The sequence below is a fragment of the Ornithorhynchus anatinus genome, chromosome 12 (assembly GCF_004115215.2).
Source record: "Ornithorhynchus anatinus isolate Pmale09 chromosome 12, mOrnAna1.pri.v4, whole genome shotgun sequence".
In the NCBI taxonomy this organism is placed as follows: Eukaryota; Metazoa; Chordata; class Mammalia; order Monotremata; family Ornithorhynchidae; genus Ornithorhynchus; species Ornithorhynchus anatinus.
The window spans coordinates 33,504,917-33,520,792 of record NC_041739.1 but is presented as its reverse complement, the minus strand read 5'-3'; the positions used below and the strand labels follow the sequence as shown (position 1 = coordinate 33,520,792).

General features: G+C 43.9%; 1 long non-coding RNA gene and 1 other non-coding gene across 2 annotated transcripts; one reads left to right on the top strand and one right to left on the bottom strand.

Annotated features, from left to right (window-relative positions):
* Window positions 1-2,863: 2,863 nt before the first annotated feature.
* On the top strand, window positions 2,864-3,958 carry LOC120638742. The gene is made up of 2 exons (XR_005660644.1): window positions 2,864-2,904; window positions 3,632-3,958. It is a non-coding gene; the product is annotated as an uncharacterized LOC120638742 (long non-coding RNA).
* Window positions 3,959-5,193: 1,235 nt separating this feature from the next.
* LOC114815878 lies at window positions 5,194-5,331 on the bottom strand. The gene has a single exon (XR_003763678.1). It is a non-coding gene; the product is annotated as a small nucleolar RNA SNORA7 (small nucleolar RNA).
* Between the last annotated feature and the right edge of the window lie 10,545 nt (window positions 5,332-15,876).

Sequence of the window (15,876 nt, the reverse complement as noted above, 5' to 3'; positions counted from 1 at the left end):
TGGTGGAGTTGGGATTATAACCCAGGTCCTCTGACTCCCAGACCTGTGGTCTTTCCAATAGGCAATACTGCTTTCCAAGTGCACATTTCTATATATGTAAAAACCACCAATACACAACTTGTTCGCCTGAGGTACTAGGTTATGCAATTCCCTTAATTACATAGTACCATACTTGCCACATTATTGAGATGTGGAAAAGTAACAGACAGGAAACATGTCTGTTATACTGTACTCTCCCAAGTGCTTAGAACAGTTCTCTGCACCCAGTTTGCACCCAATAAATATGATTGACTAACTGACTTGGGTCGGTGCAGGATGAATGATTTTTCACAAGTGACAGTTCTGAAGTCATGTCCAAATGGCATACGCAACCCCTTCCGGGTGGCTGGGTGTCAAACTCCAGGAGAAGACAGACACTCTCAAGAGGTTTTACAAACAACTAAGTAACTGTATCTGATGAAGAACCTAGTCTGTTACCACAACCAGCAAACGAATGCCTTGAAGATTCCTCAAGTAGGCAGCTATTAGGACAATGACCATCATTACCAAGCCATCCTAGGACTCTTTGGCGATAGATTGGAAAGCTATTTGCAGAAGAGTAAGCAAAGATACCTCGCGCTAACCCACGTACACACACAAACACACACCTTCCCCTCCCACCCCCCACCCCCACACCAAGAAGGATGGCATATCTTCTGGAAACTAAAAAATAAGCTTCAAACTCAACTGAAAATCTGGAGTAAATGTAGCTCAGTTCAGGTCTCCTGAAGGGGCCAAGCTTCCTTCCCAGAGGAACTTCTTTTCTTTAAGAGTTTGGGCTAAAAATGCAATGTATTTTTAATAACCCTGGTATTTGTCATGAATTCTAATGAGTGGCCTCTGGACATTTATCTCACCAACACTGCACTTGATAATGAGCCAAGGGCCACCTCCACACTAGTTATTGTAGAACAGTTACCTCAAGTTGGCAGATAAGCTATAAGACATTTTTCTTTCTTGGTTGAACTTTAAAGTCCCAAGACCTAGCAATTGAAGGTAGTTAAGTTGGCTGCACACAGAAGCTCATTACACAGTGATAATATGCAGAATTGAACTAGATATTAGAGAGAGAAAAAAAAATAAGGACATACTTTTCAGATCAAATGTCCTACAATAGAAGGACTGAATTCGGACTCCTAATTAAAAGGCTCTAAATAATTCAGAAATATCCTGGTAACATGGAAAGAGCCTGGTTTAGGGGAACAAATAAGGAGACTTGAGTTCTAGTCCTGTCGCTGCCACTGGTCTGTTGAAGGACCTTGTGCCAGTCACATAACCCCTCTGTACCTCAGTTTCCTCATCAGTACAATGGAGATCACATACTTGCTCTCTCTCCCTGAATATTTTTAAATGATATTTGCTAAGCACTTACTATGTTCCAGGCACTGTACTAAACAGTGGGGTAGAATCAAGATAGGCAGGTAGGACACAGTCCCCTGTCCCACAAGGGAGTCCCAGGTTTAATCCCCACTTTACAGATGGGGTAACACGCACAGAAGAGTTAAATGACTTGTCTGCTCTGTGACCTTGGACAAGTGGTGGAGCAGGAATTTGAACCCAGGTCCTGACTCCAAGGCCCATGCTCTTTCCTCCAAGCCATGCTGCTTCACAGTTTGTGAAAGACAAGTTTTTACCTGTCACCAGCCAAATGGATATTAAATTCCCTAAAATATCTCCATATAAAGTTGACTTTTGCAGCATGGCCTAGTGGATAGAGCATGGATGGCATGGATGGGCCTGGGAGCCAGAAGGACCTGGGCTCTAATTTGGTTCTGCCACTTGTCTGCTGTGTGGCCCTGGGCAAGTCACTTCTCTGTGCCTCTATTCCCTAATCTGTAAAATGGAGATTAAAACTGTGGGCCACATGTGGGACATGGACTGTATCCAACCTTATTATCTTGTATCTACCTCAGCACCTAGTTTTAATTCAGTGGTTGGCACAGAGTAAACTCTTACCTTAATATGTATATGTATATATATATATATTTTTTTTTCTTGGTCAGATTTTATTGGTTCTGCCACTTGTCTGCTGTGTGATCTTGGGCAAGTCTCTTCACATCTCTATACTTCAGTTACTTCATCTGTAAAATGGGGATTGAGACTATGAGCCCCTGATGAGACAGGGACTGTGACTAACCCAATGTTCTTGTATCCACCCCTATGCTTAGTACAGTGCCTGGCGTATAGTAGATGCTTAATACCACAATTATTATTCTAAACCAGAATGGTTTAAAAAAGCCTTGAACCAAGTCCAAAGGTTTCCAATGATCCACCCCCGTCCAGTGTCTACTTTCTCCTCCTCTTGCACAGCTGTTCATTAGCCAAATTTTCCCACCTGAGACTCCACGGGCTACTATAGCCTTATCTCCCCTCACCAAAGAAATAGCCACAAAACACTGCAGGAGCTTCAGGGGGCTCAGAAGAGAAATAATACCTTCCCTTAGCTTTTTAATTTTTAATAAATCAATTGTATTTGAGCGCTTACTATGTGCAGAGCACTGTATTAAGAGCTTGGGAGAGTACAGCAGAAATAGCAGGCATGCTCCTTGCCCATAATGAGCTTACAGTCTGGAGGAGGAGACATGAACATGAATAAAAGTAATAAATAATATTTGTTAAGTACTTACTATGTGACAAGCACTACACTAAGCACTGGGGTACATACCCACATGCCACATCGGACTCACTGTCTAAGTAGGAGGGAAAACAGGTATTGAATCCCCATTTTACAGATGAGGGAATGGAGGCTCAGAGAAGTGTTAAATGACTTGCCCAAGGTCACCCAGAAGGTCTTTTGACTTAGTCCCACGTTCTTTCCACTAGGCCCTGCTGCTCCTCAAGAGGAGAGGGAGAAGCATGGGAAAGGTAGGGATTAAGAATATTATTTTCAAGGTTCTCTGCTATCTCCATCAACATCACTGTCCTCATCAAATATACAGCTGAACATGCTCTCCGTTAAATTGTCAATCTGCCATTCATCCATGCTCACCTCTTTCCTGCTGCTGAAACTCTCCTTTTTATCTAGAAATAAAACTCCTGAAGCATAGTGAATCTGTTTTCTACTTGTATCGTACACTACCAAGCACTTAGTACACAGTTGGTACTCAGTAACTGCTATGGATCAGTCACTTCTTAGTCTCTACTTGGATGTCTACTTGAATGTCCTTCCGCCACCTCAGACTCAACATGTCCAAGACAGAGTTCCTTATCTTCCCTCCCAAACCCTGTCCTCTCCCGAACTTTCCCATCACTGTGGACAGCACTACCATCCTTCCCATCTCATAAACCCACAACCTTAGTGTCATCCTTGACTCCACTCTTTCATTCACCTCACATATCCAATCCTTCGCCAAATCCTGCGGGTGTCCCTTCACAACATCACCAAGATCTGCCCTTTCCTCTCCATCCAAACAGTTACCATGTTACTACAATCACTTATCCTATCCCGACTGGATTATTGCATCAGCCTCCTTTCTGACCTCTCAACCTCCTGCCTCTCCCTATTTCAGTCCATACTTCACTCCACTGCCCAGATTATCTTCCTACAGAAACTTTCAGGACGTGTAACACCCCTCTTCTCCAAAATCTCCAGTGGTTGCTGTGATGACTGTTTGTGATCCCATGAACAACAACGAGGAAGAGAATAGTGAAGGCACTGGAGACACGCAAAGGGCATGCAGGAGACATGCAAGAAGGGCACACAGAGGAAGCAGCACCGAAGCACCAGGAGGAGCAGCAGCATTCTTGAAAGCAGCAGAAGGCACCACCACTTGGAAGCAGAAAGAAGCAGCATTGGCAGAAAGGGTTCCCTTTACCTGCTTGCAGAATGGTAGTGGACCCTTGGTGGAGTGGAGTGAGTGTGTGGATGTGTCACTCCCTTGAACTTTGGGAAAACCTAGTAAAAAACTTCCCACAGTAACCTTGGTGGGCAGTGGTGTGATCTGACCCTACTATGTGTCACCAAAGCTCCCCCTGTCCAGGAAGGTCCCGGTTGGTATGAGCCGGGGGGATTTGCGACAGTTGCCTATCAACCTCAGTATCAAACAAAAACTCCTTCTTATTGGCTTCAAAGCTTTCCACCACCTTGCCCCTTCTTACCTCACCTCCCTCTCTCCTTCTACATCCCAGCATGCACACTCTGCTCCTCTGGTGCTAACCTTCTCACTGTGCCTCCATCTCTCCGGTCTTGCTGCCGACACCTGGACTGCCCTTCCTCCTCAAATCTGGCAAACAATCACTCTTCCCCCCCTTCAAAGCTCTACTGAAGGTGCACCTCCTCCAAGAGGTCTTCCCAGACCAAGCCTCAGCTCCCCCTCCTTCCATGTCACCTCTTCTCCCCCGCCCCACAGCACTTATGTATATATGTATATGTCTATAATTCTATTTATTTATATTGTTGCCTGTTTACTTGTTTCAATGTCCGTCTTCCCCCCACTAGACTGTAAAACCGCTGTGGGCAGGGATTGTCTCTTTATTTGCTATATTGTACTTTCCAAGCACTTAGTACAGTGCTCTGCACAAAGTTAGCTCTCAATAAATGAAATTGAATGAATGAATGGGAGATATGATGCTCTACAAATATCCATTATTAAATTGAATTAAATATAATTTATGTTTATTATTATTATGTTATTGATGTTAGCATTCACTCTGACCACTAAAGTTACACATATCTCTTACTCATCACAAGTCAGCAACCACTGTAACCACAAGATGATGACAGTATGTTTCAGTGGCAATAGAACAGTAGGAAGAGGATCAACCAAGTTGTCTTCCTTCTCATCGCCGCCTCTTCTTGCTTGGCAATATAAACGTGGTGCTCTGCTTAGAGCAACAATCTCAACAGCTGCTAGTTCCTTTCCAACCATGATAACACACTTGCTGGGTTGCAGGTCTAGTAATCTTTGCAAGATTCTGCCCAAGGCCCTCCTTGTCTTGTCTTTATCGTTGAGTCATTTCCAACCCATAGCGACACCATGGACACATCTCTCCCAGAACGCCCTGCTCTCCATCAGCAATTGTTCTGGTAATCTATAGATGTTTCTTGGTAAAAATACAGAAGTGGTTTACCATTGCCACCTTCTGCGCAGTAAACTCGAGTCTCCGCCCTCGACTCTCTCCCATGCCCCCGCTGCCCAGCATGGGTGAGTTTTGACTTATAGCAGATTGCTTTCCATTCACTAACCACTGCCCAAGCTAGGAATGGAATGGACAGGCTTCTGCTTGACTCTCCCTCCCGTAGTCGAGACTGGTAGAGGACTGGAAACTCTCCAGGTGCGACCCTGAGAGGGAAAAGGCCCTCCTAGTTGTCCCATATCACCCTCTTCTGTGTCTACCACCTCTTCTCACCGAAGGAACTCAGCCTCATGATCTGCTCTACCTCAACCATTTCATTCACCACTCCCACCCTGCCTCCCCCTTATTTATTTCCTCAGTCAAGGGGCAGGACCTTAAAGGACAGAACTCCAGTTGAGTTACAACATAAAATTACAGTTATACCTTGGGACAAGATACTGAATTCCACCACTTGGTATGCGGTTTACTTGGTTAGAAGGAAAATTACATTTTCCAAAAGCAGTTTAAAAATTCAAAAAGAGGAAGAATTTCCTAAATGTCCTTATTGTGCAAGCCACCGGGTGTTCAGCCTAACAATGATCGGTCCTGGAATCCATTCCCTTAGTTTAAAAATGAGAAAGAGCAAGGAAAGAGGGCCACTATTGTCCTGTTCCAAAGCAGAGCCTTCTTCTCTTAGAAAAACATTACAGTGAATTTAAATGGAAATATAGATCATATTTAATGGAGAAAATACTTATAAATTATTGAAATGTGAGGTCTGCCAAAGCAGGTTTTATACAAACCAATAAATATTTTAGCATCTTTAAATATTCATCCCTTATTATATTTCTTTTTTTTTTTGGTAACACCTGCCCGACCAACCTGCAAAGATGAAGAGAAAGGGGTGTTTACAAAAAAATTGTACCATTAAACTGGCAATCCTGAGGATTGTGGTAAGCAAGCAATTATGGTTCATATAATTGCTCCAGGAAGTTTCAAATAAATAGCCCAATAAATGACAGCTGTTATTGTTGATTAATTAATCCTGTAACAGGAAACACCCTCTTACCGACAGGATTAAACAGAAACCTTTCAGAGTAGAGTAGAGATAAGAGATAAATGCCTAACATGATATGATCTTTTTCACCACCGAATCTTTATTCCACCCCCACTTAAAGTTACTTTCTAGCTGTTCTGCTTTTCTATGGCATCGCTTAAAGAAAATCTGCTTCAGGAGTCTTTGATAAAGTATATAGTCTCAGATTATACTTGATAAATCTAATTACTTTTACCAAAGAGCTAGAATGTAGCTTTTCTTTCCTTTTCATTAGATCCCTTTTCCATTTTTTCACCCAAAGGAGATTTAGAAGGTTCTGGATTTATCGGCATTGAAATTTAAGTCCACCATCTTCATGAAATATCAGGCAGGATTAAAACAACTGTGCTGGCCTAATGTTTGGGGCCAAGATCAAAATGAAAAATTTGCTGTATAATTTCTGTAGGAGGCCACAACACTTTCTAATGGCTTTTGCTGCACCACAATAGGGTTTCAATAGTGTCCAAAGCATAAAAGCAGTTAAGCATGCGAAGGGCCAGGAGCAGAGGACTGCATTCTCCACCCACTAATATGCTTCTCCCTGGTTCTGGAGAAATAACCTCTGGAACCTTTGGCCCTCGCCAACATATGGATCTGTGTCAGGGGTGCAGAAATTAGAGAAGGGGAAATTATACTTGATGATACAGTCTTGCCTAGGAGACCTGCCGCTAGCCTGGGTGGTCAACCCAGCAAAACAAATAGTAATCTCTACAGTCGACCAAAGGCCTGGCTTCCTAGAAAAGATTTCCTCATTGCTCATTAGATACCCATGTGGCAAAGTCTCAGATGTGATTGACAAGAGGAGAAGGGGAGGTGGAGTGCCCAAAAGCCAGTCAATCAGTCAACTGTATTTACTGAGTGCTGACGGTGTGCAGAGCACTCTACTAAGCACTTGAGAAAGTACAATATAACAGAGTTGGCAGATATGGTCCCTGCCCAGATTGAGTTTAAGCCAAAGGTCAGGTCTCTTATTATCGGTATGTGGTTTACCACATAGGAATATTATATGGTATTTGGTTTATGGTATGGGAAGCAGAGTGGCTTAATGGATAGAACACGGGTCTGGGAGTCAGAAAGACCTGGGTTCTAATCCAGACTCCACCATTTGTCTGCTGTGTGGCCTCGGAAAACTCATTTCACTTCTCCGTGCCTCAGTTACCACATCTGTAAAAGGGGAATTGTGTCTAACCCAATTACCTTGTCTCTACCCCAGTGCCTGGCACATAGTAAGCTCTTAATAAATACAATAGTTATTATTATTAGTTGTCAATAATCCGACGTAATAAGATGGCTGTTAATAATATTAGTAACTGTGATATTTGTTAATACTTACTATGTGCCAAGCACTGTATTGAACACTAGGGTAGAAACAATGAATGCAGATTGGATACAGTCTTTGTGCCACATGGGGCTGTTAGACTGTAGGAGAAAGAACAGGTAATAAATCCTCATTTTACTGATGAGGCTACAGTCGCAGAGAAGTTAAGTGACTCACCCAAGGTCACACAGCAAGCAAGGGGCAGAGACGAGTTTAAAACCCAGGTCCTCTAACTCCCAGGTCTGCACTCTCTGCTCTAGGCTATGTGGCTTTCAAAAGGAGCAGTTTCCTTAGGAATCACTTCGCTTTTCACTCCTCTTTGCCTCCGGCTTTCTGCAGAGCGGAACCTAAACAGCAACTTGGAGTGAGAGAAAGGGAAGCAGAGCCTTCCAGAAAGAGCCCCAGGAGGTGATCTGTCAGTGAGGGTAGGTAGGTTACGGAAGCCGATCTCTCCAGTAACTGGCCCGCATAATCCACCTACCACAGGAATAAGGAATTATAGAAATATTAATTAAAAATTGTGTTTTTGTTAAGTGCTCACTATGTGTAAAATGCTGTACTAAGTGCTGGGGCCGATACAAAAGGAGTAGCCTCTTGGAGCTCACATTTTAAGAGGGAGTGAGAACAGGTAATTTATCTCCATTTAACAAATGAGGTAACTGAGGCACAGCAAAATTAAGTCACTTAATCAAGGTCACATAGCAGGCAAGTGACAAAGCCAGGATTAGAACCCAGGTATTATGACGCCCAGGCTATGACTCTACTGGCCCACAGTGCTTCTCTTATTTCCAGGCTCATCTTTATTGGCTTTCCTTCACCACCAAATCCTTAAGGACTGCCCCTTCCCCAGGATTTGGTGGAAAAGTAGGTCTTGTGTTTAGAGCCAGAGTGGCATTTTAGTCCCAAATGTCTTTTGTCCTCTGTTTATTTCCCTCAGCCCTCATCTCTTCTTCCTATCCCTCTCTTCATCCCTTTAAAAGGTTTTCTCGATTTACTTTCTTAACCTTCTCCCAAGAGAAACTGGGAGAAATTTCTTTAATAAAGATTGAACAATTAAATCAGATTTATGTTTTAATATGTAAGTGACATGAAAAGGCTACTTCAAAAATGGCTAAGGCAGTGACCTCCTCTTTGGGCAATAATCAGCAGAAATGTATTTGCCTGTGCCTGTGTGTGCATTTGTGTGTGTGTGTGTGTGTATGTGTGTTCTATAAACCATGCTGTTGGTCCAGTAGAAAAAGCACTATCCAGGGAATCAAGCTAAGTACTGATTATTATGGCATTTGTTAAGTGCTTACCATGTACCAGGCATGTACTAAGTGCTGGGGTGGATACAAGCAAATCAGGTTGGACACAGTCCCTGCCTTACACGGGGCTCACAATCTAAATCTCCATTTTACAGACGAGGTAGCTGAGGCCCAGAGAGGTTAAGTGACTTGCCCAAGGCCACCCAGGAAACACGTGGCAGAGCCGGGATTACAGCCCATGACCTTCTGACTACCGGGCCCGTGCGCTATCCACTACACCATGCTGCTTCTCGATAATAATGGTATTTGTTAAACGCTTACTACGCCAGGCACTATACTAAGTGTTGGGGTGGATACGAGCAAATCCGGTTGGACACAGTCCCTGTCCTCTACGGGGCTCACAGTCTCAATCCCCATTTTACAGACCAGGTAACTGAGGCACAGAGAAGGGAGGCGACCTGCCCAAGGCCACGCAGCAGACAACTGGCAGATTCGGGATTAGAACCCATGACCTTCCGACTCCCGGGCCCGTGCTCTATCCACTAGACCATGCTGGCCCAGTTAACGAATGAATGACTACGTATACCCGACTAACAAATACAAATACTACCCGTGCACTTCACAGTGTGCTGCACACTCTGTCCACCTATTCACTTGCTGTCTTTTATGCTACCAGAGAGATTGAAAATGGTTCCACATAAGCTACTCCTCCGTGCTGGTTCTGGGTCCTGAAATCTTAGGGGTGAGGCTCAACCATGGATCCTGATGGGAAACTCCACTCGAATTTCCTACTTCCTCTATTTCTCTGGATGGGTTGTCATTGTCCTAGGCTTGGAGATGAAAAATTTTTGGCAGAACAAATTTTCCAACGTTTTGTTTCTGATATGGATATAAATTTCTTCATTATTTCTTTTTTACTCTTAGGGCTATTTGACTCACTTGTTGAGCACCGACTTCTCCTAGCCCAACAATTCCCTAGCATTTTGAAAGGCAAAGAGACGGTGGATCTACTACACAACAAGAGAAATCACAAGTCCAATAACTAAAGAGTGAGTGTTTTAAATGCAGAGTTCCCAGGTTTAGCAATCTGCTCATTATATAAATAAAGCTGCCATTTTTCCCATGTGTTTTACACAATTTTGTTCTTAAGGTCAGTTACTAGGATTTTCAAGACATTTAAAATAAATGAAAATCCTGAAATTTTGCTGTTAGTATTAGTTAAGGATTTGACATGGGCTCAAATCCTCATCTGTTTTTCTTAATTTACTCTACTTCCTTAAAGGGGATTCCTTTAGGATTTAATTTTCACAAGAAATCATCTTGTCTGTCTGGATTATTCTCTATTTGCTTTTAGGCTTCAACAATTCTGCTAACTACCCACCATGGGAAAAGAAACTCCAACTCTTTATGATTTAAATAACTTCAAGGAGGCTAATTCTTCTAAAAACTGTTTATTTGCTTATCTTAGTATTGTCATCTTGGTTTACTGATGTTACTTTGCATGTGTTCATAATTTATTATCATTCTTTGAATCTTCTTACCCCCATTCAGACTGTGAGCCCATGCGGCATAGGGACTGTTACCTGTTTTAATTATATTCTATCAACTGCAGAACTTGGTACAGAGCTCTGCACATAGTAAGCACTCCATAAATAGCATTACTACAATACTACCACTTCAGTCAGCTATCCTAAAATTGAATACTAATTATGCCTCTGGAAAAATTAAATACTTGTGCCAAGCATTGAACTAAGTCAATCAGTGGCGTTTACTGAGTGCTTACTATGTGCAGAGCACTGTACCGAGTGCTTGGGAGAGTCCAATATAACGGACACATTCCCTTCCCACAGTGAGCTCACAGTCCAGAGGGGAAGGCAGGCATTAATATAAATAATATATAACCAGGTCAGACACAGTCTGTGGCCCACATGGGACTCACAGTCTGAGGGGAGGAAGAACAGGGGTTAATCCCATTTTACAACTGAGGATGCCAAGGTACAGAGAAATGAAGTGATTTCCCCAAAGCAATACTACAACCAAATGGCAGAGCCAAGGTTGGAACCTAGGTCCTCTTTCCATTACACCACGCAGCTTCTCAGTGCAAAATAATTAAAGTGTATAACTTCTTTATAAGCAAATCAGTTAATTTTAAAATCTATAGTACAAAAACTTCACTCCTTTTTCTGAAAAGAATAAAACCCCCTCCACGAAAAGGAAAGCATTAAAACTTGTAGGGCGAGTGCATTGATTTTGTGACCTTTCGTTCTGCAAAATCTTTCTACAGACTATCTATAATTTCCCTTAGAAAAGGTTTCCTTTTCAGTTGCCGGAAACGATGAATATTTATTTATTTCAGCTGCCTGAAATAATGAAGATTTAAGCTATCAACTCAAAAGACATCCAGAGGGGAAAAAAGGTGCTTCATTCAGCAAATCATACGAGTGACTCTGTGAGAGGCTGAAAGGAGAAAGCACGTCCTGCTCTACACAGTTAAGTTAGAAAGGCATGTAGGAGGAGGGTCTTCTGACCCTTGGGGGGGGGGGGGTGAAGGCCTGTAGGAGGAGGGTCTTCTGACCCTGGGGGGGGCGTTGCTCAACTAGGCTCCCAAAGCAAGAAGAGGGGCAAGAGAAAAAGAGGGGTCTTCAACCAAAGTGATCCTGCTGTGGCCTCACTAGGTGGCACCAGGAGATGGTGCTCTACTCTTTTGAGTTGGAAGGAAAGATGCCCCTTTGGAGCGAGCTGGCTTCCTTGCACTTCTCTTGGAGACGCTTTGGAAAGGCGACCGACGCTAAAGGGGCTTTCAATCTGTTTCCTGTCTTCAGTGGGAATGAAAAATATACCAGAGATGGACAGAGGGGATACGCACCTAGAAGTTATTTTTCTTTTGAGCCACTACAAGTAAAAGGACTGAGTATTCAGGGCCTTAAAGTGGGACAGAAGGTGGACCACTCGGCCAAGAGTAAGGGGGCCGGGGGAGGGTGGAAAGAAGATACAAGAGCCACACCCAAATTTGTTCACACACATACCATCCCCAAGAGAGCCACCCTGTTCACGGAGACAGCATCTCTCAGCCCCAGCAAAAGCAGGTGAGTGCGGGATAAATGAATAGATAATAATCGTGGTATTTGTTAAGCATTTACTATGTGCCAACCACCGTACTAAGCACCGGGATAGATATGAACAGATTGGGTTGGGCACAATCCCTGCCCCAAGTGGGGTTCATAGTTTCAATCCTCAATTTACGGATGAAGTGACTGAGGCCCAGAAAAATGTAGTGACTTGCCCAAGGTCACCGAGAAAACAAGTGGCGGGGTCAGAATTAGAATCCACGATTTTCTGACTCCTAGGCCTGTATTCTACTCACTTGGCCATGTGCCCCTCTCCCCAACCACTACCATTGCTTCTGCTTTTTTTAATGGTATTAGTTAAGTGCTTACTGTGTGCTAGGCTACTAAGCCCTGGGTTAGATCCATGATCATAAGATTGGACAAAATTTCTGTCCCACCTAATAATAATAATCGTGGTAATAATTGCTAAGCGCTTAAGTCTTGATCTTCATTTTCCAGATGCGGTAACTGAGGCACAGTGAAGTTAAGTGATTTGTCCAAGGTCACCCAGCAGACAAATGGCAGAGCTGGGATTAGAACCCAGGCCATTTTGACTCCCAGGCCCATGCTCCGTCCACTAGGTCATGCTGCTTCTGCGACACTGTGCGTAGCCGGCCGGAGCTTGCCTCGGTTGGCCTGGAGATGGCTCCTGTGGGCGCCTAAGGGCCGCACGTTGGAAATCCTTAGAGGAGAGCAGCCTGTCATCACAGCTTGGCAGCAGTGATGACCCTGGCGGGTGGGGCAGCATCAACCGTTTCTATGGCCTAGCAAAAAGAACGAAGTCCTGGACTCCTGGCTCCACCACCTCCCTGCAGTGTGACCTTGGGCAAATCACTTAACTTCTGTGTGTCTCAGTTCCCTCATCTGCAAGATGGGGATTCAATACCTGTTCTCCCTCCTCCTTATAATGTGAGCCCTACATGGGAACTGATTATCTTGCCTCTACCCCAGCACCACTCACCGTAGTGCTTGGCACAGTGTAAGTGCTTAACGAATACTGTTATTATTATTATCACTTGCTGCTAAAATTGCTTCCTGCAGAGCACTGGGCTCCAGGCTTTGGCTGCCACCACCTGGGGGAAGAGTGATGATAAGGATAATTCCCACTCAATGAGGGACTGTTCATTTAAACCAAATTTTGTAGTTAATCACGAGGCTCTCCCATGATCCCCCTCATCTCAATAACCAAAGCGCTGATGAACTTATCACAAACTTCCAATATAACACTCGAGAGACTGGGACAAACACCAGCTGAAAAACCTGCTCCTTTGGGCCCTCAGAATCAAGTTTGCAGGAGTGAATATGTTTAGTCTATGATGGTTGCGTGCTCGTTGAATGCATTCTGTATACTTTAATGCCAATTCTCACAGACAAGTCAAATTGAATTCCCCTAAATTGCTCTCAGAGGTTGCCATGGTAACCGGTGCTCCTTCATTTCCTGCTCAATGCTGTTGGGAGGTATAGTGCTATACTGCCCCATAATTACCATTTCTACCAAAGGAATGGCATCATTTCAGGGCTCCCTAAATTGGGTCCTAGGTACAGTTTTCAACATCATGAAAGCAGGGACTGGGCCATAGCTCAGGACACTGTGGATGCAGAAACATTTTCATACTAATAACCTCATTTCTTATGGGCAGGCATCATCGTTCTATAACCTACTCTTTCGTACTGTAACTTTCTCAAGGGCTTAAAGCAGTATGCCGCCCACAATAAGAGCTCAATCAATACCAGTGACAGAAAGAGTTATTGTTTACGTCCCCCTCACAACGTATACATTTCTTTATTAGAATCAGACTCCTGAGTTGACTGATGATTTTCCCTTGCTCTCTCCTTCATCTCAGTCAATCACCTCGGTTGAAGAAGAGAGTGAGGGAAACTAATGATGAGAAAATCACCACAAGTGCATCCTCCTTAGGTTTATTGGGATAAATAGGAGTGGGAGATGTCACTGATATGCCAGGGGAAGACCATAGGCTCCTTGTGAGCAGAGATGGTGTCTACCAACTCTGTTGTATTGTCCTTCCCGAGCACTTAATACAGTGCTCTGCTCATAGTAAGCACTCAATAAATGCCATTGATGGAGTGATTTGATTCTCTAATTACCAGTATTGAAATGAAGTGCACTTGTCTATATTCTCTCTCTCGGCCCTGATCTTTGCATTCTCTGGCTCTCTGGTCATTCTGGATGTGAGAGCACAGGGAGAATTAACCAGAAGACTCTGCAGGTGTAAGTGAATCTCCCAGCTTCGTCCATAAAGCTCGAATTGCAAAGTTTAAGCAACTTAATTGATCTTTCAATCTCAGGGACCATTTCCCACCTCCTGCTTTTTCTTCCATTGTTTATTTTATAACAAGATCCAGAACATAGGAGGAACATATAAATTATGAACTGTGATGTTCTTTTTTCCCATTATCCCTAATGGTGGTCAAGCCTGGAATCTTTTTAGGCATTAAAAAAAAATTACTTTGGGCATGAATTATGCAGCCATTTGACTATTGATGCGTGGGTCAAAGATTTCATATTTTATTTATATTCCGTTATGATGAGCGGGTTAGGTCAAAGTAAAATATAGCCACCGCTCATAAACAGATCCTGATTTCTATGATATTCTGTTTGCCAGCGTGAAGGTTGGCTTACCCAGGAAATGTTGCTTCCTTTGAATATCTTGGCCTTTAGAGAGACACTAATCAGTTTCTCGTTCAGTTTCACTTACTATTCACATTCCTGCCATTCAGTGGGGCTCCCTCAGGTGGATGATATTACATTTGAAAATTCTTCATTTCCCTCCTTCATCTCCCCCAGCTCCCATCTAGCCCAGTGCAATAAAGTCATGACTGACTTTAATTTTGAAGGCTGAGTCTGGATGGGGTGTGTTCCATCCCGTCTCTGAGATTTCCACCCAGCCTAGGGTAAAGTGAGGCATTTCTCCATCCTCCTTTTCTTTAGCCAAAGTAAAGAAATGATAGCCAGTTAAACAACCCAGGGGCAAGGGGAGACTATTATCAATAATCAACGAGGGTGTTAATAAACGATGAAAACAAGATCTCACGTACATTTATATATGGAAAAGAGCACTGTTCTGGGAATCAGGAGAACTTGTCCCCGCCTACCTCACCTCGCCGCTTTCCTACTGCAACCCGACCCACACACTACGTTCCTCTAAAGCCAACCTTGATTTCACTGTACCTCGAATTTCGCCTCTCTCCCCGCTGACATCTCATCCATGTCCTGCCTCTGGCCTGGAATGCCCTCCCTCCTCATATCTGACAGATAATTACTCTCCCCCACCTTCAAAACCCGGAACTTTGGCGTTAATCTCGACTCCTTTCTCATTCAACCCGTATATTCAATCCATCACTAAATCCTGTCTGTCCCCCCTTCACAGCATCTCTAAATTCCACCAGTTCTTCTCCAATCCAAACTGCTACCACCCTAATACAGTCACTCATCCTATCCCACCCGGATTACTGTTTCGGCCTCCTCGTCCGACCTCCCAGCCTCCAGTCTCTCCCCACTCCAGTCCAGACTTTACTCTGCTGCCAGGATCATTTTCATACAAAAATGCCCAGGACACATTCCTCCGTTCCTTAGAAAACTGCAGGTGTTGCCCATCCAACTTCCACATCAAACAAAAACTCCTCGCCATTTGGCTTTAAAGCAATCAATCAACTTCCCACCTCCTACTCACCTCACTACTTTCCTATTACAACCCAAACTGCATATTTTGCTTCTCTGATGCTAATCTTCTTACCGTGATTTGATCTCGCCCGCCTTACTTCTGACCCCTCACCCATATCCTGCCCCTGGCTTGGAATGCCCTCCCTCCCTCCTCAAATCCGAAAGACAGTTACTCACCCCCTCCCCACCTCCTGTCAAAGACTTATTGAGGGCACATTTCCTCCAAGAGGCCTTCCCCGACTAAGGCCTCCTTTCCTCTTCTCCCACTCCCTTCTGAGTTGCTCTGACTTGCCCCCTTTGCTCATCCCCCGTCCCAGCGCCACAGCACTTAA